At 43.4% G+C, this 13830-nt stretch overlaps 1 protein-coding gene across 2 annotated transcripts in view; it reads right to left on the bottom strand.

Annotated features, from left to right (window-relative positions):
- Window positions 1-13830, bottom strand: part of MB21D2 (Mab-21 domain containing 2) — a 129146-nt gene that overhangs the window by 102003 nt on the left and 13313 nt on the right. Inside the window, exon 1 of one of the 2 annotated variants that reach the window (XM_060404714.1) lies at window positions 1-13830. This exon is cut by the window's left edge and continues 46897 nt beyond it; it is cut by the window's right edge and continues 12918 nt beyond it. The exons of the other annotated variant lie outside the window; for it this stretch is intronic. The gene's annotated coding sequence lies outside the window, so the exon portion shown is untranslated. 2 annotated transcript variants of the gene reach the window in all.

The following is a 13830-nucleotide window of genomic DNA, read 5'->3' as shown; positions in this document are numbered from 1 at the left end:
ATTCACAATGAGAAATAATTTTACCAATTTGTAAATCGAGTCCGAAACCTTTCTTAGAAAGGCTTCAGGTCCTGAACACCTATATCCAGAGAGCGGACACTCAATGTAACAAAACAATAAAAAGTGTAGCTTAGTCAAAACACTCAAAAGAATTCAAAGCTCAGAAATGTATTCTCTGTAAAGGATAGGTTTCAAGAAATAAATTACCTAATGTTATTTCTGAAACATCACGTAGTCATGAAAACAAACCTTTTTACTTTTTTTTATTCCCATAATACATGGAAACCAGAGCAATCTCTTTCTTGACATTCTTTGGTGGTCCTGAAAAAACACCTTCTTGGAATAAGTAACTGAGAATGTCCCTGCCTCAGTTATAGGAGAGTGGTTTAGTCGCTAAGTCAGGTCAGATTCTTGAGACCCCATGGTCTATAGCCCTCCAGGCACCACTGTCCGTGGAATTTTTCAGGCAGTGGAGTGGGTGACCATTTCCTTCTCCAGAGGATCTTCCCAACCCAGGGATCAAACCCAGGTCTCCCACATTGCAGGTGGATTCTTTACCAACTGAGCCACCAGGAATTCTTCTGTATGAAGACCAAATACATCAAAGTTGTCTGTTAATGGTAAAGTACGTGCAAACAAACAAACAGTCTCATTATTGTGTTGGCTAGTCTATTTTCACAGACCACAGTTGCCAGGGGAAATCCCCATCAGAAATACAAGGACTACGAAAATTGTTCCTACTGTTTTCAACTCTACTGCAAAATTATAATTTTAGTGAATCCTAAAAATTCATGATACCAGATAGACAAAGAGTTTCTATTTGTCCTTTAAAGAAAGCCTGGGATTCAGAGGGTGGCAGGCTTAGCTTTTAAATGCCTGATGGGGCACTGTGACAAAAGGTAAACCTGAGCTTCCTGCAAGATAATTCTCTAGGTATTGAAAAAGTCTGTTTTATAATAAATGATTGAAGAAAATACCTTACCTATAATGTTAACAGTTGGCAAACCGCGCCTCTTCCTGACTGCACAGGTACAAACTCCATAAATTCTGAAAGCCATGGAGCCAAGGGATTGTGCTATCTTGTAAAAATCTCTGAAATAACTGAATTTCAGCAAAAACAATATATGGCATGAGAAACGGCATGAAGTCATAACGGCTGCTCTCACATCTTCCCTGGCAGGTGGTTATGTTACACAATCTATAGACCTCTCCCAGAGGCGGCTATCAGATCCAGGCAGACCAATGGGGAGAGGGAGAAAGAATGGTGATTTTAACATATTAATGATATAAAATCAAAGACTGTCTTCAGGGAAGAAAAAATTATGGTGACATACTCAAAGTTGTTATACTTTTAGAGGTCATTTTCTCATCATTTTTTAACAGCTTATCTCGAAGGAAAAGACCACCACCCAGGGGAAGATGAAACCAAAGATTTATTTAGAATACAAAACACACAGCATCTTCAGACTCCTAGAAAGTTCCACTAGAAGCTTCCTGCTCAAATTAATTGGCTGAGCCATTTTATTTCAAATAGGTAAGTAAGGTCCTACCTTTGATGTTTCTGAACTTTCTGTCTTAGCCCCGTCCCCAAAAGAGGCAACTCAATCTTGGACATAATAAGCCCACATCTCGTCCCCCTCCCTTCCCCCTGTCCTCTCCCACCACACTCCCACACCAGGAGATGTCAGCACCAGCTCCACCCTCCCATCCTCAATGGCTGGTACCTCTGACCAACTATTTCTATCCTTCCAGGCTTCTATTTCTTTTCCATAACAAGGATGGTGGCCATTTGTCTCTGGTACCAACTGCACATCAGGCATTGGGCTAAGAATGTTTTACACTTAATTCAACCTCACAAACACCCAGTGAACTGCCATGAGGGTCAAGGAAGTTAAGACTCATGCCAATATTTTAGATAGGAAAAGGCAAAACGGGGATTTAAACCAAGGAGCTACCCAACTCCCAAGTCCTTGCTCTTTGATCTTTCCATATCTCTTTCATAAAAAGAAAATGCTGGCATGCTGACTGCTAAAGGTCCTTCAGATCTGACGTCTGATTTCCAATAGCTTTCATCTCCAGGTCCAGAATTTCATCATCTGAACTCATCTTGCCCATGCCTAATTATTTGCCTGCAGCATGCTCTGGACAGGAGAAGACAGGGATCTGAGGATCAGGGCAGCTCTGGCACTAGTACTGAATTTGCTTCTCTCCACCTGATGTCTCCCACGCAGCTGGGCCTCTGTGCTTCCTGTCACCTGCCTGCCTGCCTGCCTGCCTGCATATGTGCCAGCCCTCCGCTCCCTTCATCCAAGATCTCAGGTCACTTCCCAGCCAGTATGCAGGAGAAAGGTTTAAAAAGCAGCCTATACTAAAATCCTTAAGATAATTCATGCTGACACTCTGCTTGATGCTTCATGCCTCAGTAACATTATGCATTAATTCAGTAACGTCTCAAAAATCACCATGTTTATTTATTCATTCACTTGTCCGGTGAAATATTGAGCACCTTCTCTTTGCCAGACACGGTGGCAGTAAGATAACATTAGCCACATTTATATACATATGTGGACATATCAAGCTGAGCACAAAGTGGCAGAGAGCGAAGATTTTCAAGTCTGTGTTAAGCCTGAAATGATACTAACGGGATAATGCTCTCAAACCTCTCCAATAACTTATTCGCTCCATACCCAACAATACAAAAAGTGCTTTCACATACATTATTTCACTTAACTCAGCAAGTCTACTATTTATTTTTAAGGAAAATAGTGTCCTTATATTTCCAAAATGCGGGGCAGTACAATCAAGTAAATTTTATCGAGAGTAGCTCAGAGTGTGCCGTGCTTAGTTCCTCAGTCCTGTCTGACTCTGCGACCCTTTGGACTGCAGTCCATCAGGCTCCTCTGTCCATGTGATTTTTAAGACAAGAATACTGGAGTGGGTTGTCATTTCCTCCTCCAGGGAATCTTTCTGACCCAAGGTTTGAACTGACATCTCCTGCGTCTCCAGCCCTGTAGGTGGATTCTTAACCCACTGAGCCACATCACCTTTTAAAACTTTTGATGATCCACAGATCTTCAAGGAAGACAGAGTCCTACCCTATCTGCCCATCTGCACAAAAAGTACCAGGAGCACAGTCACCTCACAAACAGCAAATGTTCTTTACCCAAACCGGGGCCATTTCTTAAGCCACCCACTTTAATTCAGTTCAACATACATGTACTCAATTCCATCTTTATGCCAGAATTTACTTTTTTTTTTTTAATCCTACATAAAGTATATGCTCCTAGGGATCTCAGTCTGGTCGTTAGTGGGGGATACAGAAGCCCGTGGACAGAGGAGCCTGGTGGGCTGCTGTCCATGGGGTCGCACAGAGTCGGACAGGACTGACGCGACTTAGCAGCAGCAGCAGCAGAGAAAGGCAACAGGGAGGAAAAAAACGAAGATCATTTCCAGGTTACAGAGAGTAGCTTGATGCTGATGTGTGGATAACCAGACCCCATAGTGCCACAGTTTTACATGAGAAATAATAAATCTATATTTTGCTTAGTCATCTTAGGGCTTCCCTGGGGGCTCAATGGTAGAGAACCTCCTGCCGATTCAGGATACACGAGTTCAATCTCTGGGTTGGGAAGATCCTCAGGAGGAGGAAATGCAACCTAGTCTAGTATTCTTGCCTGGAAAATCCCATGGACAGAGGAGCCTTGAGGGCTATAGTCCATGGGGTCGCAAAAGAGTTAGACACAACTTAGTAACTAAACAACAACAACAGTGACCTTAAGTTTTAGCTGCTGTCATCTAATGCAAATGTGTGTTTGTCCCGAATATAACCAGAACCAAACACAACAGGTCTCCAAGCAAAATTCAGGCTGCAGACAGCTGACATATACCGCCTGGATTAGAATACCAAATGTACCAGGAGAGTTGGAAAAGCTTCACAAGAGGCACTGACTTTTCCTGTTTCCAAATCACTAAGAGAAAAAGCACAAGAGGGATTTTGAAGGAAAAAAAAAAAAAAAAATCAACTGTGAGAGAGTGGCAGTGACAGGTGTTAACAAGAAAAGTTAATGTCTTTGGTAGAAATACTAGTAATAGTACAGAAAAAGCTTGAACTGGTCTTCCGCACAAGCTGTGTAACCTCTGCCAAGCTACTTAATCTCTGTGTCTCACTTTCCCCATCTAGAAAATGTGCTAGCAAAGACCAAGCCTCAAAAAAATGTCAGCTATTCTTCATTGTTATAGAGGTGATGGGAGGCCCTTCCCAAAGTAAAAATGTGCTACATGAGAAAAGGAAAGCTCCAAAAGCTGTAAACACAAGGCAAAAATTTTAGCAAATTACTTTCCAATGGCTTAATCTGATTGTAGCCATGTTACTTAATCGGCTGAGCCACTAAGGAAGCATTATTTAACCCATCTACAACTTAATTCCTGGTTTGGCAGGAGGGGAAAAAACAAAACTACTTACCTCACAAGATTTGGGGATAGAAGCACTTTGCACACTATTATGCGTCAAATATTCCAATTATTAGCCCAAATATTAAATACGAAATCTCTATTTCACAAAATATATGCATAAGACCACCCAAAAGCACATGAGAAAGTGGTTCCCTGTTGCTCAGACAACCCCCTGCTTATCATCATGAGCTTCCAAAGTACCTTCACTCCCAACAAGCTCCCTAGTCCCCACATCCCCCAGGGGATGGGAGTTCAGAGACTTTTCTCCCATTTTACAGATGAAGATTTAGAAACTGGGTCTCTGAACTCCTAACCCAAACACATCCCCATGGACTACCCTGCCTGCCTATAGTAGCATATTTAATCCTAGGGAGAAAGGCCTACAAAACCTTAATATAGGAGTTCTGCCAAATTCTTTTAATTTTCAGTCATTTCTTATTAATACAGCCAGTACAGGCAGACTTGGGGCTAATAATACATAAATTGAAAAGCAAAAAGTAACTATAATTACCCTAATGCTTCTAATAGAGCTATACAATGGACGCAGAATTATTTACAGAGGGGAGAAAATTGTATTAGACACCTCTAAACCTTTGAAATTGTGTTACTTAGAACCTTGGCAAGTGAGCAGGAAGCATTTAAAGATGATTAAGATGAATTTCCCATTTGGTATACTACTTAATTTGCAGGAAAATATTTGGCCGTCACCTTCAGTGCAAATGGCCTTCGAAGGGCCTTCCACAGTGAAGGCATGGTCTGCTCAGGACAAAGCCCTGAGCTTCTGTACCACTGCCAGCAGCAGGGGCCAGGTGACCAAACCCTGACAGGGACCAAACTCCCCTGGAATCTCTGAGTCACTCTTCTGAGAGCCACAGGAGATCTGAGCTTCTCCGTGTGTCTTGTGACATAATACCAGGACTCCCTCAAATGAGAACAGAAACCACTCTGCAGACACTCCCTCGAAAACTAAGTAACTGCCCCCAAACCAGCCACTGCAGCAGGTCTTTAAACTGAAACTCTAAGACAGAGAGCTATTTGACAGAGATTTTGATATCAGTTAAGAGAGGGATGATTCCACTTCAGGAATTCTAGCATCATATACTAGGGTATCCCAATTTCTTCATTTGACAGCTGGAGAAAGTTGGGGCTGGAGGGAGGAAGTGACTTCTGAAGAGGAAGACACATAATAAGTAATGGAATGAGGTAGCCAATGTCCATGATACAAAACGATGTTCCTTTTCCTGGAACACCTGAGGAACATCCTAAACAATCTGAGCCTTGCTGAGGCAGGCTTTGCTGGCCATCTCTGAAAGAGCCAGCCCAGGCATCTCCCACACCCAGGCTCTACTTTCCTCGACTGGTTTTGGAGTCCAGCATATTGCCACCCAGCTTTTTTATCAGCCCTCTACCTGGTTCCCCTGAAGACAAATAACAGAGCCTTTTCTGTCTTGGAGATCTCAACCTCTCATCACAAGCTGCTAGAATCTTTTGAGAGGCTCCCCAAGAGGCACAGCAGTAAAGAATCCGCCTGAGAATGCAGGAGATGCGAGAGACTTGGGTTAGACTCCTGGGTCAGGAAGATCCCCTGGAGTATGAAATGGCAACCCACTCCAGTATTCTTGCCTGAGAAATTCCACGGACAGAGCCTAGTGGGCTACAGTCCATGGGGTCACAGAGAGTTGGATACAGCTGAGCCAGTGAGCACAGACACACACACAGGAATCTTACAAACTTGCTGCCCATGATCCATAATGTACAGACTAATTTTTTTCCTGAGAAAAATTCCCCCAACAGGAGATGAAGCTCCATCCCTGCATTCCCACTCCTTCCTCCCACGCTCCCTCCCTCCACCCCCCACCTGAGCAGCAGGAACAAGCATCTGACTAGAGATGCCCCATGCCATCTCGAAAAGGGAAGGCTCCTTTAGGCTTCTGCTCATCTAATCACAACACAAAAACGGTAAGATTGAGAAGAAAGATAAGGATTGGCCAAAAAAAAAAAGCTCCTCTTTATCTGCCATCTTGGAGCATATTCCCAAGCCCTTTACAGCCTCTTCAAGATTCTTCTTGGCATCCAATTCATCATCAACTCCAAGCTGATCATCAATCCTCCCCACACAACCAGCCAGTCACAGGGATTCCCTACAGAGGCAAGAAATGAAGAGAAGTGGAAGCAGTGGGAGGACCTGCTAGGAAATCTCTCCGTGGCCCCTACATCTCAAGGGACGTGTAGGAGTGAAAGTCTCTTCCTAATACTTTTACTTCCAGTTCAGTGCCCACCTTCTTCACTTCACCAGCAGGTGCCCAATCTCCAGTACCACTCTGAATTCTCAAAAGGATTAGTGTAACCTTAAACTCCATATGCAGACTTTTAAGAGAATGTTCCATATTCTCCTATACCTGAATACATACCGCAACCACCTCTAAGTCAGGTCTCCCCAAAACTATTTCCCTAAATGAAAACTACTAGTATAAGCATCAGATTTAAAACTTCAGCTTTATTTTAGTTACTTTAATCCAGCCGAGCCAAGAGCTTTCTGATTCATGTAGCCCATCATTATTGGGGAGGTTGCTCTGTTCCCCTCCTGAAGGCCACTTGGGCTGGGTTCACAGACTGATGAATTAAGAATCATGCTGATTGGTCCTACACTTTTGGAAATTTCTGAGAAACAAATAAAGGCAGAAGAAATTTCTTTTAGTTTCCTGGAAAACCTAGCCTTTTATTTATAAAAGTTAAATCAATAGGAGCCCCACTGTACCTTCTTCAGAAAATGTTCAACCAAAATGTTTGTTGAAAGATGCATTCAGACAACTTATGATTCTCTGTTCACAGGCTGACCTATTAATCCCATTTAGAGGAAGTAAAAAAGGATTTTCAGCCAAAAGCTAGAAGAAAAGGGCAGTTCCATGTACTGAGTTCCTCATTTAACATATTAAACATGCACTAATTTGATCCTAAGAAAAACTCTACGAAGTTGGCATTCTCTTCAAAATCTTTAAAAATTAAAACAGTATCAAATTAAAAGGTGAAATATTCTCTTATCCATGCTTTATGAACAAAGGATCAGAAAGGATAGTTGGCTCAAAGTCACACAAGACACAGTCAACGTCACATGACCATCCAGTAACTGATTCAGATCTGCCTGACCCCGAAGTCTACATTTTTGTTCTCCAGTGTCCACCTTGGTGCTTGTAATCTCAGAGACTGACCTCTCCTGTTTATCCCCTCTTCTGTGGCATTGATGCCTACCCTCCCTTCCAGATGCAGAATGACAAAAATAACTGGTACGGTTCTTCTCAAACAATAAAATTTGTTTGATCCGCAAGTCTGGATACAAAGATATTGCTGCTAAAAACTAAATCCTCCATGCTAGCCTGGTATCCTGTTAGCATTTCATAAATGTGAGCAATGCTATGGCTGGCTAGTTACTGAGCGTCTCCACAGGCAATCAGGCAGCTCCAATCGTTTGATATTAGGAGTTCAACTTTGGGGTTTCTTGGGTGTCACTGCAGGAGCTTGCCTATGGCCATGGGACCTCCAACAGGAGCAGCGGACATGAGATGAAAGGATTAAAGCTGCCTCCAGGCGTGACGCGGGTAAGAAAGGGCCCAGGAAATCAATAGCTCTTCACATATTTCTACACTGAACATCAAGGTGTAACAACATATGATAGATTCCTCCATAACAGAGAAAGAGAAACAAGACAAGGAAAAAGGAGACAGGGGAGTTATAACAAACATGTACCATCAGACTGGACAATCTTCCTTCTGGAGGTCCAACAACCCTGTGAGGCTTCAGAGGTATTTAAAAATGACAAATGACAAAACTGAAGTTTAGAGAAATTATCCAGTTTGTTCAAGGTCACTAAGCTAGTCAGTTAACAGTGAGGAGCGGAGGATACAAGCTTCCCAACTCTGGACCCAGGGCTCTTTCGGCTCACGAGCTGCTACAGAGCTGGAGGTGGCTTCACACACATATTGCTAAAATCACTGGGTTTCTCGTTTTCATTCTACTGGACACTTGCTATATGGCAACACAGAGTGAGAACTGTGACAAACCAGAAAAAGGGGGGCACTTCTAAAGGACACAGCTGCTGTCCAGTACCAGGTGACTATGAACAGGAAATAAGGTATAGTCCTCATTCTTCAAACTGGAAATCTAGTTTTGTGAAAAACCTACCAACTTTTAAATGTTTGTTCTATTTAAAAATACCATGTTGGTCGAATCAAATACATATAGGAGAAACCAAACCCACAGAAAACCAGTTCTAAATGTGATGCAAATTTGCATAGTAAAAGGCCAGACCATGTGGTTGGTTCCTGACTAAAGGGCCACAAAGGCATGGGGTTACTGGTGCCATAAATCCATGTGCTCACCAAGCACTCTCTCTCAAGCATACATACTACTATTTTTCAAGTACATAGATGCTATTATGGAAAAAACTCAGTCATTTACGAGGTGAGCTAAATTCATAGGCGCTTTCTATAACTACTCATTTTTCTCAAATAAACTAACAGTAAAAATATAACCACTACCATTTGAATGCTCATCAGTTTTTAATTAAAGAAAATACCCTCATGTTTAGGAAAGGTTGGAAAATATTGAACTAGATAATATCTAAAGCATACACATTTTAATTCCATGACTGTAAGCTGCCAAGAGGTGGGAGTCTAAGAAGTCCCTTGAACACACCAAGGTATATATCCTTAAAACTTACCACACATAAGGTCATCTCAATGGCTATTGTGACCTGTATTCTACCTAACTGCTCAAGTTCAAGAACAAAAGTGAAGTAGCCATTCATACTAACAATGTTTATTGAACAAATACATTTCAGGCAAGCAGAAAAAGAAAAATAATAATAGGTCCAAGACAAGCTATCATTGAGCTTTAGCGACAACGGGAAATGTCAGACACCAATAATACAAACTCATAATGGATCAGTGCAATTAAGACACCTGTGAAGCTAGCGTGCAGGTTCAGGAGAATATGACCTGTCCTGGGCTAGCCTGAAGGGCCTCCTGGAGAAGTAATATTTGGATGAAACTGAGATCACCTAGGGAAGTAGAAGTGACGGCGTTGGCTGCATGGGCGAGTGGAGGAGGGATGGGGCATTTCAGGGAGGGCCTTAGTGGTGGGGATGTGGTACTTCTAAAGAACTGAAAGGCCAGAGTGGCTGAAACCAAGAGTGTGCGGGCATCTGAGGTGGGTCTTAAAAAGGCCGAAAGAGACAGACACAGAGGCCTTCTACTCCTGTTCGGAATGTTTAGGTTTTTACTTTAAGAGAGACTGCATGTCAGTACCTTACACGGCACCCCTCTCTCAAAGCAGGTGTACAAGAAATATACAGCGAAACTGAAGGGGTAGTAGGAGGGGACGCCAGAGATGCAAGCAGGAGCTGGGTCCCCACCCTGCTGTAAACTACGCGAAGGAGTCTGAACTTTACGGGAAGAATGATGGGTTGTCCCCGAGGGCTTAGGCCTATTTAAAAGGTGACTTAGCGTGGAGAATGGATTTAAGGGATGTGAGACTCCAAGCAGAAAACCCAGGGAGATTCCTGCAGTAACCCAGGAAACAGACAGTAATGGCCTGAACTAAGGTGGTGACCGTGGGAATGGGAAGAAGAAAACAGAGTCTAAAGGAGGAGGCAGAATGGACAGACCTCAGTTCCTTTTCAGCTTTGGAGTAGGAGCGCAAGAGAGGGGCTCAGGATGACTTTCAAGTTCGTCTTCTGACTCTGGTGAAAGGTGGTGTGGTTGATCAAGGAGGAGCACAGATTCACGTTGGACACTTAGTTCATGGCACCTTTGGGTTAACTGAGTGGAATTGTGCAAAAGTCAGTCAAATCCAGGCTGGGGCACAGGCTCAGGAGGCAGCAAGAGAGCTGGGAAATGACTCAACAAGAGGATCAGAGGAAGTATGAGCAGAGAAGGAGCAGAAGCATCATCAAGGGCTGGACAAAGAAATACAAGTCCGTCCCTCAAATGGAGATGGAGGAAAAAGGAGAAAGCCAGCAAGAGTGCATTGCCATGGAAGCCAAGGGGGGAGAGTTTAGGAGAGACTGATCGACAAGGTCAAGGTGGAGAAGGAAAGGCAAACCACAGCACCATGGTGTTCCCTTTTGGTGGGTATTTCCTTCAGGGCATTAATCTACCTATTTTTTTCACTGTCCATCACCTTCTAAGACTTGTAACCCAATAACATGAAGATTTGTTCTTCACTGTATTCCTGCTGCCCACAGAAGACTTGTTGCACAGAAATTCTCTAAGATCTCTTTTGAAGGAATGTACGGAGAATGTGGGGGTGCATGTTTAGGAAGGAACTGGTAACGAAGGAGAAACTACAGATGAAAGGAGCAGAAATCATCCCCCAGGAAGAGGGCTGGGCTGGCAGAGAGGATAGGACCCAGGAGACAGAAACAGAAGTAGGCTGGTCTTAAATGATACTCAGAAAGATCATTTCCCATCCATCCTCTTCCCCAAGAACCAGAGATTATAAAATCCTCTCCCGTGACTTTCTACACGGCCATTCCCTGAGATTTTATTCCAGGAAAATCATGAGTAAGTAGTTAGGGGATGAGGCTTCCAGTTCTAATCCTGTGCATCGTGAGCATGAGATTTTCAAGAAGTGACCTCATCCCAGTGACTGATTTTTTTGCAGCATGATGCCAGTGTGCTTCAGTGGTTTAGGTCGAGACAGTGTACAAACATCCGCCCTGACAGAGCAGGGAGACAGGACAGGGTTTTTATTAAAGAATCATTCACTTCTCAAAAGTAGTCACTCACCGCACTAAAGAGAAGGGTCCCTCAGTTCACGTAAAACCCAGTTCAGTTTATAAATTTTGATTTCTTAGTAAATATCCTAAGAGTACTTTTGACATCTGCCTTTCACTAAAAAAAAAGATCAGCTCCTCATTCTCCCTTCCCAGTGATAACCTTAACTATGTCCTAATTAAATGTTCTAAATCTGGAATGACATGGGGGGAAAGGGGGGTTGCAGAGCCTGTGCCTTCATAAGACTTGCCCTAATTTACTTAGCATCAAGGGCCCAGTTGACCTTTATCCAGCCTTAAATCAATCAATTAGCTGAGACACACCTTCTTTCTTTCAAAATGAGGAGACCACATGGATAAGATGATATTTCACACAAATCACTTTCAATAAACATAAACCACAAGCATTAGAAGAATGTTTGCCCTGAGGCTGCCAAGAAAGGCCAAATGATAGAATTTAAAGGCTCTGGACCAGAAGCCGGAAGAATCATATTAGCAACTGGCTTGCACTGGAAAATCACACCAACCTCTTCTCTACTCTGCCCTGCATTCCCTGCCTTCCATCATCTCCATCAACAATTAACACCACCTCATGTTTTATGCCAGAGCTTCCTAGGTGATGCAGTGGTAAATAATCCATCTGCCAATGCAGGAGATGCAGGTTTGACACCTGGATCAGGAAAATCCCCTGGAGAAGGGAATGGCAACCCACTTCAGTAATCCTGCCTGTGAAGTCCCATGGACAGAGGTGCCTGGCCGGCCACAATCCATGGGGTCGCAAAGGGTCAGATACAACTGAGGAACTGAGCACAACAACACATGTTTTACACCAGCAACCAGCACAGAACCTAGCATGGAGATGGCACTCATGTTATGGAAAGGTAGAAGGGGTTAAAAGCCCGACTGCTTAGGTTTGAATCTAGCCTTTCACCAGCTTGAGCAGGTAACTTAACCACTGTAATTTATCAGGAAAGTGAGGATGGCAGCAGCACCCCCGTTACAGAGTTGTTGTCGGGATTAAATGTGTTAATGATTACAAAGCACTTGCAATAATGCTCAATAAACAGCAGGGAAGAGTTTCCCAATATGATCATTATCACTGTTGTGGCCAGTGCGACCTCGAGCAAGTCACTGTCCACCACAGGGTTAAATTTCCCCACCAGCAGTGTGATGGGGTGGGTGAACTAATCTCAGGAAGATCCCCACTAGCTTAACTCCTCTGTAATTCTCTGAATCCTATTACAATTCTCTAAATCCTCCTAAGGTTCTGAGCTCTCAGACCAGCAGCAGAGAAGGAAGATCACCAGGAGTCTTACCAGCCCACAGAGCTGGACCCAGTATCTCACGGTCTACTCAGCCAGCCCCCTTCCTTACTGTAGATAACAGACTGTTTAAGAGACGAAAATATTCACTATGATCTCAAACTGTACAGACAGCAGAGATGTGAGAAAAGGACACACAAGCCGGGGCGGGGGGCAGTAACAGACTAGGAACAAAGACAAAATGCAAACACAACACCCCAGAAACGCACTGTACCCACTAGGTTATTTCTTCATCATTCTTCATCTGATAGCAATTAAAAAACTTCAAACTACAAGGCAGCTGTGTAGCAGGGAAACATACCCTACCTAGAAGTACAGCTTCTCAAAGTGACTTTAATCCCAGGCAGATGCTCCCCAGGGAGCAGACACTGCTGAGGCGACAGTCTCAAGTGCAAACACCTTTCTCAGGAAGCAGCCACTTGCTGGACATTTTACCTCACCTGCACTCTGCCCAAAAGCAGTCAAGAGTCAGAGTCAAGAAGACGAAGGTCCCTTTCCATTCTGGGTCTCAGTTTCCATTTCTGTTTAAAATGGAGGAGGGAGGAACTCAGGCCACCTAATTTCCAAGTTTCCTAACAGCAATGAAATTGTGTCCCGTCAACGATTTCCACTTTACAGGAGACATTTTTCTTAATGAGGTTAAAAAAGAAGATCCATAGTTATTTGCTAATTTTCTGCCTGAAGCTAGATTTCCTGGGTTCACATTCCCAGTCTACCACTAGCTCTGGCAAATTACTTAACCTCTCTGTGTTTTGGATAGCTCATCAGTAAAGAAGAAATAACACCTTCCTCATAGGGTGTTGTTGGCATTAATTTAGGTAATAGACAGAAAGTATAAAGCACTTTGAACTATTCATATTGGAGTGTGGCTATTATTTTCAACTATAGTTTTCTGATTCAAAGGGAAAATTTACTTGGAAATGGTATCCTAGAAGTAACACAAACACACACACAGAGCAGGCAGACGAGAATCCTGGGTTCTAACCATGATTCTGCCCCCAGACTAGCTGTCTGTAATGAATGAACGCTGGCCCTTCTCTAGGCCACAGATTACAAATCAGAGGTGATAAACTGGCAGCCATGGTGTTCTGTCTGACCCACAAGGGAGGTGAGAGGTGATCTTCATCAGTGCAGCCCCCTACTCCCCAGCATCCCTGACTCTGAAATCAAGAACCACCTGGCACTCACCACACTGCCCACCACTTTCCTTACTGCCTAGTCCCTGATGGGCTTTTGGCTCCCAGGCTAGGATTCTGAGAGACAACCCCTTCTCCAGGTGCTAGG

Source organism: Ovis aries, chromosome 1 (genome assembly GCF_016772045.2).
Source record: "Ovis aries strain OAR_USU_Benz2616 breed Rambouillet chromosome 1, ARS-UI_Ramb_v3.0, whole genome shotgun sequence".
Taxonomy (NCBI): Eukaryota; Metazoa; Chordata; class Mammalia; order Artiodactyla; family Bovidae; genus Ovis; species Ovis aries.
Note: the sequence above shows the minus strand (reverse complement) of the source record. Positions and strands in the feature narration are given on the sequence as shown.